This window comes from Chiroxiphia lanceolata, chromosome 3 (assembly GCF_009829145.1).
Source record: "Chiroxiphia lanceolata isolate bChiLan1 chromosome 3, bChiLan1.pri, whole genome shotgun sequence".
In the NCBI taxonomy this organism is placed as follows: Eukaryota; Metazoa; Chordata; class Aves; order Passeriformes; family Pipridae; genus Chiroxiphia; species Chiroxiphia lanceolata.
Window position 1 is genome coordinate 73,703,700 of NC_045639.1, and position 20,068 is coordinate 73,723,767.

A 20,068-nucleotide genomic window follows, 5' to 3' on the forward strand; every position below is an offset into this window, starting at 1 on the left:
GTAGAGCAGATCATCAAATGAATACTTTGGAATTTCTGCTTGAGGAGTTTGAAGTTCTAGTTTGTCCCTCTAGTTTTTAGGAAAAAGAGTGACCCAAAAATACCAAACCATCAAAATTTACAGTGAAGTGATATTTTACTTTTTACAAAAAGCTGTAGAAGGGAACAAAACAAGCGAAGAGATTTTCGTGCTTAGAGTATCAACGCCATCTGTATTGGGGTATATTGAATTGTCTCTGCAATGCTGGAGAAAATTTAGAATTAAAGGAATGGTCATCAGGATTTATGACAGATACCACGTTGTTGTTGGGGGCACTTGATTCAGATGTTATGAGGGCTTAATAAATTCTTGAGAATCCATATATATAAAGAGTTATTTAGATTAAATCTATTTGAAAGAACGACTCTTACATATCACTCCCCAGTCACCTTGCTGTCTAACTTAGCAACGTTTATTTCAGCGTCTTCTAAAAAAGAATTTCTACAAAGGTAGGAGTTAAGAATGCATATTTTTCCAAGTGATGCTTTTATCCTCATAATGTGACTTGTGTCCCTCAAGAATTTATTGACTTAGCTTTTGAATAGAAGGTTTCATGACCAATTACAAACAAATGATATTCAGTTTACGTTTGGGAGTCAGTTAAGTGTAAGTTTTTGAAGAAAAAGGGAGAGCCAGTTTTTCATCAAGACTAAGTAGGCCACATACAATGGCCTTTGACTCAGAGTATAAAGTCTACTATATTTAAGACTTTATTCAGACATAGGCTGGATATCTCCACCTTCATTGTGACATGCAAGTTGTGAAAGTCAGGACATAACTATTACAGTAGAAATGAATGAAGAATAATTTCATAGTCAACTTATCACTAAAATAAATATTAGGGGAAAATATATAACATTGTGCTTACGATTCAGCCAATAAGATAACAGAAAAATAAGGAACTAAGCTCTTGTTGTATAACAAAAAGGATCCTCATTACTTGGGTTGCAGGAAGTGAGTATCCAGAACTTCATAACTAGGGCTTATATCTAGGCATAATGATCAGACATAATACTGTCTCTCCTCTTTCTGCGTTAATTTGGTTGATGAAGACATAAAATCTGAACTTTGCTGAGAAATAGTCCAAACACTGCAGTTTAAAATGTGCAAAAAAAAAATTAAAATATGGCCATTCATGTGTTGACCTTACCTGAATGATGCCAGTATATGAGTAGTGGACAAGAGCGTCTCAATGCTCAGAACAGTTTTTCTGTATTTCAAGATACAAGTACCATGGTAATAAATCTTCTAGACACATGCACTGGCAAAGTTTAATGTATCTATAAGAGTTTTCCAGAAGCAGAATCAGAGCTTCCCATGACTGGGGTAATCTTTAATAACAGCATTACTGAGAGAGATTTATGGTGAATCTTATTGCTGGTCACTACTGAGGAATGTGTCTTTATTTACATTCTGCAAAGACAGAATGCCTCTTTTTCAAGATATTGGGTCTATTGAAATCCGGGGACTTCAGGCACAGAAACTTCAATAGTCTCAAGTGACAACAGATGAAATCAAACCTTGCCTAGATGTCTCTTCTTCTGACGATTTAACTAATGAAGAGGACTTAAATAAAGTCTGCAAACCATGGTGAGTTGCAATGCATTGCTGTTTAAGTTAACGCTGACTCTGGCTGTCAGTTCCACATGATATAGTGCCATACGACACAGCAACTCTAGCTTAGGTATGGAAGCGGAATGGGTGGATCTTCAGAATCCATAAAATTCTGGAAAGCAATTCTTACTAGCTAGAATATTATTGCAACTAAGCTATTCACTGAAACAGTTTTTCCCAGGGACAGCTTGGGTTACTCTTCACAGGACTTTCTATAGACACATTCTACATCATTTAGATGCATTGGAAAGGTAGCTTTAGCCTTGTAGCTTTGTGTAGGAGTGAATAATTTATGTGTGAGTTATTTATGTTTGACTGTTTCAGTGGGAACATTTCTGTTTTGTAAAATAAAGTTCACTAATTCAATTATAGAGCTCTACAAACAGTAGGACTGGGTTCCCTATTCACAGTTAGAATGCCAAGACGCCTGCAGATATATAGGTATGTCTGTCAGTGATCACAGCACCCACTGTGCAGAAATGTGCTTCAGAATAAACATTTCAGATTTTGAAAGTCAACAGAGTTTAATAGCAAGACACAGACTGTATGCTTTAGACCACTAGCTTTGGCATTGCAACACCTAAAAATCCAGCACCTAACCCTTTCTGGGAGTACTGACCACCTTCTTTAATTACCTGGCCTATCCATTTAGTCAATGGCAACACATTTGGTTCGTCTAAGAAGCTATTTCATATAGCTGAATTTCCTGGGTTTTCAGTTGACTGCACACTGTGTGAACTTTTTGACATGAGAGCTCAAACAGGAAGCTTCAAGCCTGCTCAGGGGGCTATGCTGAGTCCCAAAGCACAGACCTGGAGCTGAAGAACAGGACCCAGCCTGCACAGACTCTGCTTCAGATTACTGCATCCTTGATTAAGATCAGAGAACAAATTCACTCTATTTAGGTGTATGAAGTGCTTGAGACAGCACTACTCTTCAGTGCAAAAGCCTAATTGACTGCACAAAAACACAGAAGAAGAGAGTCAAGTTTCTCCCATTTGCAAGTGTTTGAGCATCACCTTTCAAGCAGCAAGCATGGAACAGAAGACAGACAATGGGGTGCATACTTCTCCCTCCATATTCTTCTTCCTCCTCCCATATCTTGAGGCTGATATTGAGTAATGAGGAATACAAGTGCCATGGGGCTAGGAAAGCAGTAAGAAAAGGCGAAAAGGAGGGTACAATGACAATCTGTAGTAGGAAGGCTCCATTCTGCTAAACAAAAACAGAACATAATTCTGTTCACAACACTGCTTATGTATTTTCTATCAGTCATTGGACAAAAATCAGAAATAATCTGAAGTAGTAGAAAGTGGCTTTGAATGGAGGTGGTCTCATAGCTGCTGTGCTCCATACATAAATTGATACCGCCCATGGCAAGAACCCTTGGCAATTGGGGTCCCTCTGGGATTCAGGCTGAGGCTCAACACCTTCCTTTTATAGCACACAAAAGGTTTGTTGTCCACAGTGCAAGTGCTTACAGGGAGAGGCAGCGAAAAGAATTGATTTAGGAATCATTTCTGAAACCCTGTCTTTTCCATTGCACTTAAGTTCAGCTCAGATGTCTAGCAGGCAGTCCAAAGGCTCTTAAATCTTATAATTGCTTTGTTGAAGTTTTGTTGAAGCGTTGCTTTTTCTTAAAATGAAGTCTAAACAGACTGTTGAGGAAAAAAAAAAAAGAAAAAATCACTGTGCACATTCCTTTCATCTACATGCTGGGCTCATACTGTACACTGGTATCATGAGGAAGGTTGCACTTCATTCATGCTTTTTTATAAGAGCAGAGTTACAGAGTTGTTTTGTGCTTAGAAGCTCAGTGATTAATGTCTGCCTAGATGGATGCAGATGCAGTTTGGGACCCTTTGTAGCAGACTGCAACTACATTAGGGCTGGAGAGATCTTTGCTGAATGGAGTGGCAGTTTATAAAAGGATGGAAAAATATATAGTCTGACATGTGTCACCAGGAGTGTCAGCAGCCATCAGCTCCCTAAATACTTGACCTCAAATAGAATGGGTTGAAGTATATACAGAGTACACTATCCCCTCCTAAAGACTTTCCTGAGCTATTTTACACATCCTGATATTTTATAGAGACTTTGTAGGTACTGCTCCACTTTTGATTAGACTACATTTTATACCTGTATACACACAGACACAAATAAGCTGCTGCTGCTGCTGATGATGATATTTTGTCCAGACCTAGCACCCACTTACACATCAGAGATTAAACACGTGTTTAAAAGCCTCTTACTCATCTATTAAGAGACGTCTCCCTTCAATAGTGATAATAGAAATGCGTTGGAATACCTATTTTCCAATTTTCTAGTATTTCTGTGATCACATATGTGTGTGGCAGTTGTATAGTAGCGTGTAGTGTGTAGTCCGTGCAGTTTTTGTTGTTCTGATACAGCTGGTAGAGGGAAGTTTTCCTTTTCTGGGTTAAGAGTGACAGGTTAAGCACTTTTATATAAATATCACTAACAAAACATATACAGTTTAATCTGGAAGAATTTACAGTGTGGATGAAACAGATCACAGAGATCCAGCTAGTGCCAAATCAAACTGATAAATCTAGCAAACATCATGGCAGCAGGTTGTGTTCTGAAGCAGTAAGTACCCATTTGCCCAACACTGCACCAATCTAAAACCTCATCTTTCTGGAAGTACTTTGCTAGGAAAGTGAAACTAACTAACCCACAAGGATACCGAAACTTACTATAGTTAACCTGCTATTTCCTTAGCTCATTGCAAATACTCAAATTTGGTTTGTACAGAAAGAGCAATGAGAAAGATATTCTTCCAGGTGAAATACTGGCTTTATTATAGCCTTACAGTCTAGTGGAAACTTCCTTTATTCTTCCTGTAGACAAATCCAAGTATAGTCTATGCAAATCAAGGGAGAAATTGAGTACACAAGGTCATATTCTGTTACCTTTCCCCATTTGGAGTGATGTACACATCTTTGAAGTGTGCCTATCAAGAAGGTATCTGTTATATCCTCATTTCTTTCTTTTACTAGCTTATGGAGGGAGGAAATGTGAACTGTGGCAAAGAAAACACCAGAAACTGTGCCCCCAAAATTTTTAATATGGGTTTGCTTCTTTTGCTTTTGTGTAAGTTTAAAAACAAATAACCTGTATGACTCACAGCAATAAGCTGCTATTTACATTTCAGCATTTCAAAGTTCTGATAAAAAAGATTTGTCTATAAATGTGTCTGAACTCAGCTCTCCATCTCTTTTTGGTATGCAGTAGATCATTCACATGTTAATGAGCTGTCTGATTTCCAAAATTTTGATTCTGTTACAAAACCCAACTGTTTTGATGAAGACTAGAAGTCTGCATATTTTGCACTCAATATAGGCAAAAATTAGCTTGGTGGTATGGTATTAGAAACAATTATCCTAAAAATAAATCTCTTTCATGACACAACATCAGCTGCAAATTTGGTGGTTCATCTGTGAGTCAATGGGTTATGCCAGGAGAGTGTAAATTTAGTATTTATTTTGATTGACAAGGTTCCTGAAATATGTCATTAACTTGTTCATGGACAGTCCAGTCTTTTCCAAGGAGATAGAGGTGATTTAAAGGAATACGTCCAGTTAGGACAGATAAACAAAAACAGGAGTTGTCTTTTTTTCGTTTTTATAATTCTTACTGAAAATTAAGGTTGAGTAAACAGAGAGAATACAATTGGCTTGCAAAAAAGAGTGTCTTGTTGTCTTCATTAAAAAAAAACACCCACAAACAAAACAAAACCAAACAACAAAGATACCTAATCAATTTTAATAATTAAATGTTTCTTTACTTATTTATATCTCTCTTGTTTCAATTCACAACCATTTATCTGAGTATTATTCAAGCAAATAAATAATGTGAAAACAATGTTATTTTAGCAATGTTTTAATATGACCAGTTTTAAAGTGAATTTGTGCTTGAGGGTTTTCTAGTCAAATTTTCCACTTGGAACGGTGGAGTCTTTTACTGGATTCCCTAACTGAAACCTGTAGTTTCCATTTTTTATATTTTCTAGTGAGAAAATAAAAATAAAATTATTCTGCAACATCTCACTCCCTTTGAGAATGTACCTGGTCAAAATATATCTATTTGGCTTAGGGAAAGAAAGAGCTTATCCAGTTATATTGTTCAGCAGGATATGTTGGCATGAGTTGAAAAAACATTTACAGTTCAATGAAAAGCAGTCTTTCAATAAGAAGGTCTGATCCCTCTACCCCTCAAATATTTGCAATGGCTCTGATAATGTTAACAGCATTTCCATCGGTCTTAACACCATTAACTGTGAAGAAGACCCCAAACACCACTTCAAGTTAAGAAACATATGTACAAACACAACATGACTGCTAAGCCAGCTGCCCAGTAGCTAAGAGAAATTCATCTTGCCTGGATTTACCTTAAAACTGAATTTCATTGCCCAGTTTCACATAAACATATAACACATGAAAGAAAAGATTGATGCCATCTGTCTGGTATATATTTAGCAGAAAACATTGCTCTTGTATTATACAGAATTTTTTTTTTCAGAAGTTTTATCCTTAATATCAGATCTTGAAAAATTTCTGGAGTATATGGTATGTCTTAAAAAATATAGTTTTATAAAGAATAAATCTCTATTAGCACGACTGAGCAAGGTATTGAGCAATCTGACTTATAACCAGAAATTCATGTAGTTGCATTTAGTTTCAGTCTCTGTAGTGGCTTTCCTGTCTGGAACTCCAGTTGTTCAGCATCTTGTATGATTCAATTTTAAAAGAATTCACTAGCCAAATGTTTTCTGTTGTTTCAAGACATAGTATGACAATTAGTCAATAAGGATGGGAATAGGAAGAAACATCATCATAAAGTGGCTGTACATTTCGATTTATGTGTTGTTATGTTTAAAAAGTGAATATGACTCCATTATGCTGTCATCTCAAACCAGTACCTGTGAGCTATTTTTCCAAAGTTTCCTTTAATCAATAGGGTCAACTGATTAAAAGTTGATCAAATGGATCTTGAGTGGCACAAATGTACTAGCTATTACTATAACTTACATTTAGAGAGAAATGAATGTATATGTCTAACAGAAGTGACCCGTGGCTGGCATTTCTTTGCCTGGACTAGACTAAGGGTCAGACTGACCCTGCATAGAATTAGTTCACCCTACACTTGTGTTTTGTCATTATGCTTATTTTTCCTTCTGTTTTTGCAAATCCAGCATCAGATACACCTATGTAAGTCAGACTTAACTTCCTTGCAGAAGTAGGTGCACACTGCTATAACTGACAGGAAAATATAACGAACTTTCTGAACTCAAATAAAGGGCAATGGATGATTGGAAGTACTGATTTTCATAAAACTTAATGGCTGACATTAATTTTTCAGAAATTCAAATAGCTTTGCTTGCCTAGACAGTAAAATATTCGGACACAAAGAGACTAGACCTCACTATCAGGAGTTGTCATTTACATCTTCATATGTTTCTGCCTTCTTGGAGGTAGTATCTGGATGGTAGTATCTGGTCCTGTGCACTGTTCAGATACCTTCTTTCTCAGAGCAGTTTAAGTTACTTCTGACAGTTACAATACTGGAATGCAATTTTTTTGCCTAAGTGTTGGTACATAGTGCTATTTGAGATTTTCTTGGATATTCAAAGTGCTTGAATCTGTCTGACATATTCAACAAAAGAACAGAGCTCACGAGACAAGAAATACAGCTTCTTCTGGAATGGCTACTGGAAAACACACCCACACCAAAAGCTAAAATTAGGTGCAAACACATACCTCACATGAAGAGTTATACATTGTATCACTTTGTATTTAATTTGAGAATTGCTCTTCTCACTCTTTGTTTCTTTCTCTCTCTTCCTTTCTTTCTGTCTTCCTTTCTGCATTACACTGCCAAAGAAAAATTATTCCCCATTGTCTGGGAGATATATTGGCTGTTAACACTTCTAAAATGAGACATCACTGTTATATCAGAACTTCAGGCTGTGTACTATAATGTGCCTGATCTTCATATTGTGTAGACTTACTTCTTTCTTATCCTCTGACAACCTTAATTTTACATTGGTGTTTCATCTCTCATTACTTAAAATGAGAGAATTTCTCTTGCAGCAATCATAGAATCATATTGATGGGTTGGAATGAACCTTAAAGATTACACAGTCCCAACCCACCGTGGAATGGGCAGTGACACCTCCCACATATGAGAAATCTGTGATTCTATGAATTATGTCATGGCTAGTAGAAATACGAATAGTTCTGTATCTCTTAAAATATTAATCTTTCATTTCTCAATTATTCAGTTGTTTGGGTTTTTTTTTGTTTAGTTTTTGGTTTGTTTTTTTTTGTTTGTTTGTTTGCTTGTTGTTTTATGGCTAGCTTAAATGATAAAAGAAGCTTACTCAAAGACATAACTCCTACTGGAAGTTGCTAATGCGGAACAGAACTCTTCCTAAAAGGATAGAAAACAAACAAACAAATGTTTTGTCATTGCAACTTTAAATCTGATTTTATTTAGCACACACATAGTAACTACATCTGGTGTTAAATCACCTAGCACAGAAAAACAGTGGTTACGGTGATCAGCTATTGTGATGTATCTTTGGAGTCTGCATTGCAGACCACTAAAAAGTCAGTTGCTACTAAGATATAACCAGCTAATGTTTCCTTGTAGATGAATGGAGTGAGATGTTTCATCCAAATCAGCAGTTGGAGGCACAAGCCCTCACTCTGTCCTCCCAGACATTTGTATGGCCTCTGAATATTATCCACCTGTGGCCTCAGGTACTCAGTCTCTCCAGGCAACCTGTGTGTGTTCTGTTTTCTACTGATTCGTTACTTCCTCAAGAACAACAAATTCTAATTTTACCAGTGCCACACTATTTTTCACTCCCACCTTCCAGAATCATATGGCTTTAATAGCAAAGAAGTAGATTTATTCCATAAACTTAAGGTAAGACTTCTATTATATTATATTATAATTACATTTATGGAAACATATTAAAGAACATCTGTACATATATAAGAATTTAGTACTAATTTAAATTTAACAGGATTTCTTCCTAGTATGTGATACTTTTCACCTAAACTTTCCTCAGTGTCTCAACTTCATCCCATAGAATCCTGCACTTCCTCTTTAATAACGTGGATACTTCAGAAAAATATCTGGTTCCAATGCATATATGTCCCACAACAAAGCTGAGAAAAATCAGTAATATATAGTAATATCACAATACAATGATAAAGAAACATTCACATTCAATCCTCTTCAACAAAATAACATCCAGTATACTTAGATCATTCCTTTTTTTGACAAATTTCTCAGCTGTAACCATATACAGTTATGCAAACAGGCCCCATGGTCTTTTTATCTTGATAATCAAAGATGGTACCAGTTTAGGTCAAGTCATGTCAGGTGATACAATTTAGTCACTGTTACAAGTCTGAGGACTCATGAACTCCATTAAAATTCCTGAATCAGTAGTTCATCTGCAAACCACCACAAAAAATTATCTCCTTAGACAGTGGCCACAAGACAAAGGTGAAATCCAAACATCTAGTTGTGAATACCACATTTCAAAGCCATTCTTAGTTCACAAGACACTATGCCACTTTCAGACTGTACAGATGTTCCTTCTGCTTATGCAAGAATTTGAGTACTCAGATTCCATCAGAACAGTATTTTTATGTCCTAATTGGTTTCGTGATGCTCACATATGTTCTGAACATCCTTTGTTTTAAAGATTGATGAAGCTGACATCACTCTGTTGGCAAACCAAAAACTATATGTGTTTTCCAGCAAATAATACATTGCCTTACCATCTGAAGAAGGAAACTAGTATTTTGTCTCTTATCGTTTACTGTAGAAATTAAGTAAGAATTCCTGGTTTTGTTGTCCTCATAATATATCAAATTTTATCATAGTGTACCACAGAATATACCACAATTTGTTTTAAAGGCTTTGTTATTTTAACAATATTTTTTGCATCTAGTCCCTAATAGGGGTTACTGTTTGTAAGATTTTTTTGGACAGGTTTCACAAATGTTACATTTTGTTACCTCATTTCTTTATGCTTGATGAAACTCTATGTCAAACAAACTAAAGTAGAACTTTTCCTCTTGACCTACCTCTTCATCTCTTCATATTCATCAGTCTAGATTATAGTTCTTCAGGCAGAAACTCTATATTTTTGACATTCTATAAAGAGATTAGCACACCTTTCTTGCTGAATACAACATGTTCAGAGCTTATATAATTTTATATCAACTGGTGTTTCTCCTTTTTTTTTTAGCAACCTCCCCTCTTAAGATGTCAAAGTAATTATCAGTCTTCCTTGAAAAGGTAAAAGGGTATCTGTTTATATGGACTTGTTTTCAGCGTTCAAATAAATGAAATAAAGAAATTGCACAACAAAAGTTGAGTGAGAGCAAGTTCTAAAACTTCTTCAATCATACTAATTCTAATTGTAATTTCCACCTGCTTTATTTTGATTCATCTTTGTTCCAACTATGTTCCTTAGCTGCAATATCTTGATTCCCTCTCTGGCATTTATGCTCTCTGTGGATACAAAAATCACCATTCTTTTTTTTTTTACTAACATTCTTACTTTTCTTTTTTCTTTTTAAGACCTCTCTTCATAAATCCAGCTGTCTTTCTCCATAACTACTTAGTGTCTTCTCAGTTCCTCTAAATTAAGTCAAGAGTGTCCTGTATAATAAAACTAGTGCCTACCCCTCTTGATAAATATCCTTTCAAACATATCCCAGGGTGTGCATTTGCTCTCTCAAGCCCTTGTCACATGAGAGTTAATTATACTGAGTTTGGAGCAGTAGATGTAACCAGAGAATGACATGGTACATCACTTAATGAGCATTATTTTTCAGTCATAGGTCTGTTGACAAGAGATCGGTAGTGTCATTTTGGATAGGCAGGTCTTCTACCTCAAACTATTTAATTTGAAATTCTATGTCTCTGGGTGAAAAGGAAACCAGAATTCTGTCAGGAAATTTCTTCCTGCAAGTTTGCAATATTTTCTGGTGGTTCTGGTTGGGTTTTTTCTTCAGTTCTTCACATGAACTATTTTATTTCAGTGTGATTTAATGTAATTGTACACTTCAATTCTGTTCAGTAGAATATTCTCAAAATTATAGTTTTGGAAACAAAAGTAAAGCCTGGCTAGAAATACCTGAGTTTTCTATTTTCCCCTCCCACTTTCCTCTTGATAATCCATAAACCACCTGAATGTGCATGTTTTAGCAACTTTATTATTAAAATATTGCTCTGGTATTTGACTCTTACTGAATTAAACAACTCAGTTGTCTATCCCTCACTAGGAACTAAATTAGGTTACAGGTATACAAAATAAAGCATACAGTATGCAAAGGAATATAAGAGAATGCATTTGTTTAAGTTATGGTATTCTTCACGTCGATATTCAGAAACCTTTATCTAAAAAGAAAACTATAGTTTGCACATAAATCTCTTTTGCCCATTAAATACATCCGAAACTCCAGGTATGAATTTTAAGTTCTTCTGGACAGATCTTATCTTTTCTTAAATGGGGGCTTTACCAAGCAGAGTTTAAACTCCCAATCAGTGTATAATTTCAGAGCCCTTAGTGTTTGTATACTCTACTGGAGGCCATGGCAAGAGCCTAAAGCATTCCAAGTCCTTATGATGATACAGAAGAGGGTGAGAAATACATGATTGTTGGAAAAAATATACCCTTATATAATTATAATTATTATCCTTAAACACATTTGCTTTGTATACTTTCTGTTCACTGTCTATAGCTGAAGTAAACAACAGTTATAAAGTCCTGTTACTTGTAACTCTGAGAAAAAAAAGCAAATGGAATCTTTTTGGTTTTTTTTATCATAGGAGAGTAATATAACAAGTTTTAACAATGCATTAAATCATACTCTAGTCCTGAATGTATTCTATTTCAGATATTTTACTAGCTTAAACTTATTTACCACCACCATTTTCCCCATAACAGTTTTGCTGCAAATTCAGAGAGCACTTCTGGACTTCTAACTGCCTCAAGACTTCAAAAGTATATTCAGCTTAATATCTTAATGAATAATTAGGAACTGATATATAATACCGCTTGCATTCCTTAGTGTCCATCTATTCATTAAAAAAATCCTGCTGTCAGAAATTGTCTTCATATTTGACTTGTACACAATTGAGTGAACCAGTGCTCAGCAGCCCAGATGGAGCAGCAGGAGGCATTGTGTAAAATGTCTCACAGCAGATTACATTATTCTCTACATGGAGAACTGAACAATCTGTCATGCCCCTTTTAGGTTTTTAGTTAGTAACTCTGTTGTCTACTGCTTAACAGTGGCAGAAACCTTATTCCATCTACTCTTTGGACAGAGGCTGCCAGCTGGGAACATATTTACAACAACATAGGGAACGTGATTTTATGGAGTCTTTTGCACGTTCTCAGAAACAGACTCTCTTTATTACTTCCTTTCTTAACTGTGTTTGGGGATCTAGTTACAAATACATTATTCATAAAATGGTTTGTATGTGTGTGTTAAATCAAATTAAAAACTTCCCAGGAGAGAAAAGTGTCCTAATAATGTACACTTATTATGGGAAAGGACACTATCAAGGAAAAGTTACCGTATCTGCATCTTTTTAATACTACTCTGAGTAACTCAATACAAACTGAAAGGCTGAGTAAAGTCAAGAGGAAAAACAGATGATTTTGGAATTCTGATAGTTTTGTTGGCTGAGTGTCTTTGCAGCTCAGTTTTATAGAAGCTCCAGATTCTCTCTCTATTGCAACTGCAGTCAGAAGTGTATAGTTATGAACCTTTTTTCAGACACCATATATATGATTGTTGTTTATTGCTACATCTGTAATGGAAGAGTACTAATCTACCTAAAATACATGATTCATAATCTGCACAAATAATTGAAAACTCTTCTGTTTTTCAGGGAATGTTTGCTGAACAGCCTCAAATAAAACACATATATTGCTAATATAAAATAAAACTACTATTTAAAATAAAATAATAAGCAGGACAGTTACAGCTGGCAACAACTTAACAAGATCTTTGGACTACTGAAATTCATGGAATTCAGCCAGTAATTTTTCAATCCGTCCCTGACTTGCTAGCTCACAACGGAACCAACAGTCCACAGTTTGTTTTGCAGCTGATAAGAATAATTTAGGAGTTGAACAAAATTGTATAATTTTCTGTATACATATATTTTAGCTCTCAATGTTACCCATATGTTTTGCAAATACTAACTATGTTAAGATGAACAGACTTTAATCAACCAGATTTGAAAAATAACAGATGATTCTGGTGTGATTTCTTCCAAGTTTGATGATTTTTATAATTTTTATTAAAAATATTAGTAGAATTACTATGGACTGAAAGTCATGTTAATTTTAAAATAGATCAAAATATATTTTTATTTAACTATATTGAAATTGTTTTAGAAAGAATCTGTGAATGAAAAATAGAATAACCTATATTGTGCAAGACAAAATACAGTCCTTGCAAGCCCATGTTCGTACCTTCATACTCTAAGAAGTTACAAAGACTGTTAGGACAAGAGGTAAATAGGCTCTTTTAGACTTTAATTTCTTCTGCAGGCATGAGTCAGATATCCAAAATATCCCATTTTTATAAGTGCAGATATATTAGAAAATGAATCTCCAATTCAAGACACATGAAGTTCTCCTACAACTTGCTACCTGTGTGTGTTACAATGATACTCTCTATTAGAAACATATTTGCATTATTAGTTTCACTCTACAGAATGGGTAAAAAGATCAAAACATTAAACTGGTAGTTTAAAATCGGAGGGAGACTGCAGTAGAAAAAAAAATTGCCATCACGGTGGGTTAGTATAGTGTAGTGGGTTTCTGCGGCTGGGTTTTGGTAGCAGGGGGGCTACAGGGGTGGCTTCTGTTAGAAGCTACTAGAAGCTTCCCCTGTCCAGTAGAGCCAATGCCAGCTGGCTCCAGGACGCGCTTCCTGCCACTGGCCAAGGCCAAGCCAATTAGGAGTAGTAGTAACACCTCTGTGATAACATATTTAAGAACAAAAAATTGTTGCACAGAGAGAATTCCAGCCAGGGAAGAGTAGAGTGAGAACATGGGAACAACAAAGTAGACACCAAGGTCAGTGCAGAAGGAGGGGGAGGAGGTGCTCCAGGCACCGGAGCTGCAGCCCGTGGTGCAGACCACGGTGGACCAACTGTGCCCCTGCTGCCCATGGAGGACCATCGGGTTACAGAGACCCACCTGAGGCTCATGGAAAAGCCCATGCTGGAGCAGGTGGATGCATGAAGGAGGCTGTGACCCTGTGGGAGGCTCAAGATGGAGCAGGGTCCTGCCAGAGACCTGCAGCCCATGGAGAGGGAAGCCCACACTGGAGCAGGTTTTTCTCAGGTAGGACTTGTGGCCCCTGTGGAGGGACCCACACCTGTACAGGCTCATTTGTGAAGGACAGCACCCCACGGAGGAGTGACCCACGGGACAGCAGTTTGGGAAGAACTGCTGCTCAAGGGATGGACTCACTCCAGAGAGGTCCATCAAGGACCTGTGGAAGGGACCCCATGGGAGCAGGGGAAGGACTCCTCTCTCTGAGCAGCAGCAGAAACAACAACTGATGGTAATCCCCATTCCCTGTCCCCCTGTACTGCTGGGGGAGAGGAGGGAGAACACAGAAGGAGGGGTGGGGGAAAGTGTTTTTAAGACTGTTTTATTTCTCACTCTTTGGCTCTTATTCTGTCAGTAATAAATTTAAATACTATCCCCACTTTGAGTCTGTTTTGCCCAGGAAGGTGATCAGTCACTGACCTCTCCCAGCTCTTATCTCTACTCCTGGATCCTTAGATGTTTTTTTTCTTCTTTCTCCTCTGTTCAACTGCAGAGGGATAAAGAGAGAGAGAGCAGCTTTGGTGGGTACCTGGCATTAGGCCAGGGTCAACCCACTACATATAGTAATCACTGGGTATTCTTTCCCCTCTAGAAGTTCTTGCCTTATAATTTGGTAACTTCCTCTTGCCTGAATCACTACACATTTAAAATCTTCCAGCTTGTCTTTCCAAGTGCAGAGTTAGCAAGGAATGAAATAGAGAAGGAAATGCACGGGGATAAAGGGCCTTCAGAGTCACTTTCAGACAGGATGATAGCATATCTGTTGCAGTTCTGCAGTGGCTGCAATCTGTTTCACCCCCTCTCTTGTCTTAATGTTGCATGTACACCTCTTTTCCAAACTCCTGGCTTATCACAGCTCTTCCTTTCTGGATATGCAGCTCTTCAGAGAGTCAAATTTGTGCTCGTAAAAAGTGTCTCCATCTTTCTTGTAGGTTCCCTTCAGATATTGGAAGGTCGCAGTTAGGTCACCACAATGCGGAGAAGGTCCCTCACTCAGCACCCTTTTCAGCAAATGAATCCATGGGAGACCGACTTTGTCCAGGCAGAACTCTCTTGTAACTTTATTACTCCATTTATATACAGAATAAGGGTCTGAGCTATCAAGCCAGGCCATGTGTAACTTATCTGCACATATTCCACATAGACACTCCTGTGGCTGCCTTTAGCCACAAAGAACAATCATACTTCAAGTGGCTTTCCAGCTTGACCTTGAGATTCTTTTCACACACACACTAATCTTAGCTCTGGCTCACTCGGGACCACAATAGTTTTGCTTTAATGTTTTCTTCTTCTTCTTCTTCTTCTATCATCCAGATGGTTGGTGTTGTCTTGTTTAGCTGCTCCTACACAACAAAGCTTTCTCTTCTCCAGTCTGAACAATCTCAATACTCTCATACTTCACCTCTCCATCATCTTGGCAACCCTCCTCTCTACTTGCTTCTACTTGTCTCTGTCCTTCTTGGGCTGAGGATCCCAGAGGTGGATGCAGGACTTCAGGTAGGGTCTCACAAGAACAGAGAGGCAGAATCACTTCCCTCAACCTGCTAGCCATGATTCTTTTGATCATATGTTATTAAAACAATATTAATACATTCCTTTCAAGAGATGTCTAACAGATACCTAAAGGGGTGCTTTTTACCTGGTGCGAAGCTGAAAGTCCAAACAAGGTGCTCTCCTGGAGATCTACCCTTTTTGTTGGAAAAAAAATCTGATGCTATAGTTGAATGTTTAGGTCTTGGGCCTGTGGTCTTCCTTCTGCTGCTTCTGGCAGAAAAATAAATTCTTGTTCTTGTTACAAGCCCATGGCACTGTATTTCAGAGGACAAATCAACATTAGGCTTGCATGCTATATTAGTAAGGGCAAGGTTAAGTATGTTTAAAGAGATACTGTCTATTAGTCTGAAGTGAATTACCATGGAGCTGCTGGATTTCTGCCCAGAGATAAAAAGCAGCTAAGCAACCTCTTCAGCTACACTCATTAATTATGTATAAGTCTTACTACTAATTGCGTGGGTTTGTTCATTTGGTAAAAGTTGGAAGTTGCAGACATTTTATTCATTTTGCAGTAAATAAATACGTAAATATTTAATCCTGAGTCTACTGGGTGAACACTGTCTCTCAGAAGACAGAAAAGCTGTAACCAAACTAGAGCTATGAATTCTGACCATCAACTGGCAGGAATGTATTACAACTAACAAAACATCACAAGTTTTTGTCATTTGCTTTCAGATAGAAATAATGCAGAAAGACCACTGCTGATATTTTCAAAATTATTTATCAGTTCTTGTGGAAAGCTTTTATATGCTTTTGAGCACATATGAGTTCTCTTAAATACCTGATGTGTCTAAGGCAATGATCTCTACATTTTGGTTACATTTCAATTTGTTGGCTTATTATTTAATCTGATATCTTCTGCTTTTCTTATAGTGACAATCATTGAATTATTTTTGTTAACCTACTCCATCCTAATTCATAATTTACATTGCAGTTGCATTGTCAACAGGGCTATAGCATATCCTCCTTGAGCAGAATGTAAAGGGGTTGTTGAATTTCAGTGATCAAACAAAAAAGTTATGCAGATGTTCTACAGTTCTTATACAAATAATTTGAGAAACGTGTTAGGGCTTGGGTCAGCATTAGCATACAAAGTAATCTACAGGAGTAGATCCCTGACTTTGTATTCAAGACTTCTATTTAAGTCAGAGAGCTACAAATGAGAAAGGACTTCAGCACTTGCTTATTTTGAAAGTGTGAATATTTAGACATTTATGGTTATTTCTTTTGCCATAGAGCAGGTAATTTGATACCATACATTCAGGAATTGTGATAAAATAGAATGAACATAAGGAAGACAACTTCCACATGCTTTCATGTTTCCACAAGTGTCTAGAATTACCAGAATACTTCATTTATCTTCTTCATTAGTTTCTCACTTATTTTTTCCCCTTGTTCACTTATAAAACATATGAGAATATTGATTGCATAATCACTATAATTAGTGCCTCACCTCATCAGCCTAGAGGTTGTACAAATAACCTTCAATTTGCTATGCACAAAATGAATGATCTCAGAATTGTTCTTTGCCATTCAAATGCCATCATTATCATATTTCATGATGGTTATCACCTGCTTTAAAACCTGAGCTGTTCCAAGTCCTGGTGTTCAGGAGCAAGTAGTATTTGCCCTGAAGAGCTGTGCTATGCCATAGCACAGTGTATTAGCAAGTCATTCAGAGAAGTAAAATCAAAAACTTGGTTAATGCTGAAGGTCCTATATCTACATTATGCATTGTTTCAATGTTTTACCTCAGACAAGACTTATCCTGTCCCCATGGATCAACAGTCCTCCCCATGTACCTGATTCAAAGCTGTCTGGAGGACAGGTGGAAGTACATTTGTCCATCTGAAGCAGACATTCTGGTTCAGCTTCCTCTGCAAGTTATATTCTTTGCAATCTCTGGAACAATTCTGGAAACCATCCAACTTGCAGTAAGCATAACGATTGAGGGATTTGTTTCAAAACAATGTTGCTGAACCAAAACCCAGATGTAAATAGAGCCATAAGTTTCCAGATCATGTTAAAATAGATCATGTTAATTTTTAATCAATCAGGAACAAATAACTACTCAGTATTCTATCCACGCTGTGCAACAAACAACATATGTTCACAAGAAATTATGTTGTGTACCATTACTCACAAAATAGTTCACACATGAGATATATTAATGTTCAAAGATGAGAAGATGAGACGGATTCTAAAATAAGATAATTAGTAACACCACCTACAGTGGTGAAAGAAAGTTCAGGAAAGTTTCAGATAAGTGGAGAAACTGAGCAAGAGGAAGTCTTACAAAGAATTCAGAAGACAGTATCATGATGTAAAAGCTACACCAAAAAGTGCAATTGCTGCCTTTTCTCACTAGAGGGAGATAAGTCTTAATACTCCCAGCTGGAGTGTTCTGCAAGGGCACTGGTTGGAGAAAAGGTATCAAATGTTTATCCATACTGGCGTATGTGTTTTACCATGTTTTTAGAACTGTTTATGCACTGACTAATACTCTACACAGACAGCAAAAAGGCCATAATCTGTGACACAAAGCCTAGTTGGAGACCTGTCAGTAGTATTGTCCCCAAGGGCCCAGTATTGTTTAAGTTATTAAATTGCTTTCCTGAAGGGGAAGAGGTCACCTCAGCTAGATCCCTGATGGCACAAAGCTGGGAGTAGTGGTAAATACCCCAGAGTGCTCTGCAGCCCTTTAGAAAGACCTCAACAGGTTGGAGAGATGGGCAGAGAAATTCAACAAAGGCAAATGCAGGGTCCTGCACCTGGGGAAGAATGACCCCAGTACAGGTTGGGGGCTGACCCATTGGACAGCAGCTCTGAGGAGGAGGGTCTGGGGGACCCAGTGGACAACAATATGTCCATGAGCCAGCAGTGTGCCCTTCTGGTTTATGGTATCCTGGGGTGCATTAGGAAGAGCATTGACAGCAGGTCGAGGGACAGGATCTTGTCAATCTACTCAGACCTAGTGAGGCTGCGTCTGGAGTGTTGTGTCCACTTCTGAGCTTCTCAGTACAGGAGACACATTTTGCTCCCGGAGCAGGTAGAGCAGAGGGCTACAAAAATAATTAGGGTACTGGAACACCACTCTTATGAAGAAAAGCTGAGGGAGCTGGACCTGTTCAGCCTTGAAAAGACACAACTGAGAGAGGACCTCATTATTGTGTGTAAGTATATGAAGGAAGGGTGTCAACAGAATGCAACCAGGCTCTTTTCAGTTGTGCCAAGCAATAAGAGGCAATGGGCAGAAACTGATGCACAGGAAATTCCATCTGAATATGGGGAAGAACTTCTTTGCTGTGCAGGTGACCATGCAACTAGAACAGATTGCCCAGAGAGATTATGGAGTCTCCCTCACTGGAGATATTCAAGAACCATCTTGACACAATCCTGTGCAAAGTGCTCTGGGAAGGTCCTGGCTGTGAAGGGAGGTTGGACCAGATGAACCACTGTGATCCCTTTCAACCCCAATCACTTTTTGATTCTGTGATAACCAATAATCCGGGAGCAAAGCTGAGCAAAAAGCAAAAGAGAGCATGTTTAAGTTGAGCACTGAAGTACACTATCATTTGCACCAAGATTAAATGAGGCCTTATGCAATAGCAGCCTCCTTCCCATCATAGGCTCAATTTCCTTACGATATAGGTGAACTATCATCCACAAGGTCACTGCCAACTATGATTTTCTCATGGGGGAATGGAAGAACCTGTTATTGTACTTCCTTTAAAACCCTCTGCTACAAATATCACTAAGTACTACAAGTGAAATAAAAAAGTGGTTTTTATGCAGTAAGTCACTCACATTGAAATTTTCTGCATATTCCCACTAGTATTCTGCTGGGAAGAGAGAAAATAAAGGAATCCTTGCAAATAATTAAATATCATTAATTAATTATGAGGAAGGCATGGTAATGTACCTCAAGAGTGCAAGTGCATTGCATAGCTTGCTAATTTTGGTTTACTCTTTTGGTTGCATTTTTTGTGGTTTTTTTTTATTCGGTTTTGCTCTGGGGTTTGGGGTTTTTTTATTTTAATTTTTATTTTTACCTAGATTCTTTTATAATTTTACTTGAATCAGTGGAAGATTATTAAATGCCTCAGAAAATCTGGACTTACTGATTTCTATTGAAGAAAAAGTCCCACTATTTAAGTGCAGAAGAGAGTGATATTTACTACCACAAATCACCTTTTGTCCCTTCCTGTAAGGAGGTTGTAAGGGGAATTCCCATACCATGCCAGGTATGTTTTTGATCACTCTATTCACACTGTTCTTACCAGGATTTTCATTGACTTTCGTACCTAATCTCCAGCAAGAGGGAAGAACAGCACTAATTTACTTTGTCCACACAAATATTTACAATTAATGATTCTAAAGCTTCATACAGGTAATGCTTGGATTCTCAGAGTTATACAGCAAGCTTCCGTGTCTGCGTTTTGTGAATAA